This window comes from Brassica oleracea, chromosome C2 (genome assembly GCF_000695525.1).
Source record: "Brassica oleracea var. oleracea cultivar TO1000 chromosome C2, BOL, whole genome shotgun sequence".
In the NCBI taxonomy this organism is placed as follows: domain Eukaryota; kingdom Viridiplantae; phylum Streptophyta; class Magnoliopsida; order Brassicales; family Brassicaceae; genus Brassica; species Brassica oleracea.
In genome coordinates, this window is record NC_027749.1 from 17248359 (window position 1) to 17249414 (window position 1056).

Consider the following 1056-nt stretch of genomic DNA (forward strand, 5'->3'; position numbering starts at 1 on the left):
ATTTGAGATTCAAAATCATTAAGACTTTGATTTTAATTGATCAATGGGTCAATCTCAAATTATGGTTTAGGGGATCGGACTTATTCGAGCTCCGATTTACTCTTTAGGGTTTGATCTATTTTCCCTATGGCTTTCATCTTTAGAGTTCTGATTTTAGGGTTTCAATCTTTACAAAACAATCATGTTCAATTCATGTTCTCAGAATTAGGATTACCTTTGTTTTGCAGATTGTAGAAACCGGACCACCAAGATGAACCTCAAACGGACGCGAGCTGGCTGCTTCGGGATCGCGAGCTGAGAGGATGCGATCGGGTTAGGTTTGTTAGGTCGCGATCGCCTTGGTTGTCTCTCTCGAACGGGTTGAGGCTGATCGTCGGATCTAGCTGAGGCAGTGACGGGAACGCGAGACGGGATTGAGTTCAAGGGTTCGTCTGAGCTGAGATCGGGATGAAGCTGAGACGTTAATGCTTGCTGGAACGGAATCAAGAACGAATTAGGGTTCTTCGGGATTAGGGTTCCAAAAGAACAAGGCGGCGCCGTCTATTGTTTCTGCGAGTGTGGGCGCGTCTGAGATCGGCTGCGGATGGGCTTGGCCCATCTTCCTACACGGGCTGATAAATGGGTCGATCACTAAATGGTTTATAACACTCCCCCTTGATCGACACATCCGGTCAAGGTTCATTCATGCTTTGGATGTTGCCTCATTAAAACCTCTCTTGACAAACCAAAAACCCAATGTGGTAAAAGGGAAAACAAGACAGGAAAAAGAGTACAACACATGAACTCCCCCTGATGAATGCCTCACTGTAGTAGACGCATTCCCATCTGGTATCCGAGTCTTCTTGAACGTTGAAGCCTATGACTTGGTGAAGATGATCAGCTGGATTCTCCTTGAATGAACTTGTAAGTCTTGGACGTTGGTATGTCTTTTGGAACTCCATTAAGATGTGGTCAGGATGTACATCTTTGCTGCTGATCACTCCATGTCTTGGTTGAACTGATGGTGCTTCAAACGGTGCTCGGATGGACTTTATAATCTGCAATAAAACTTTACTT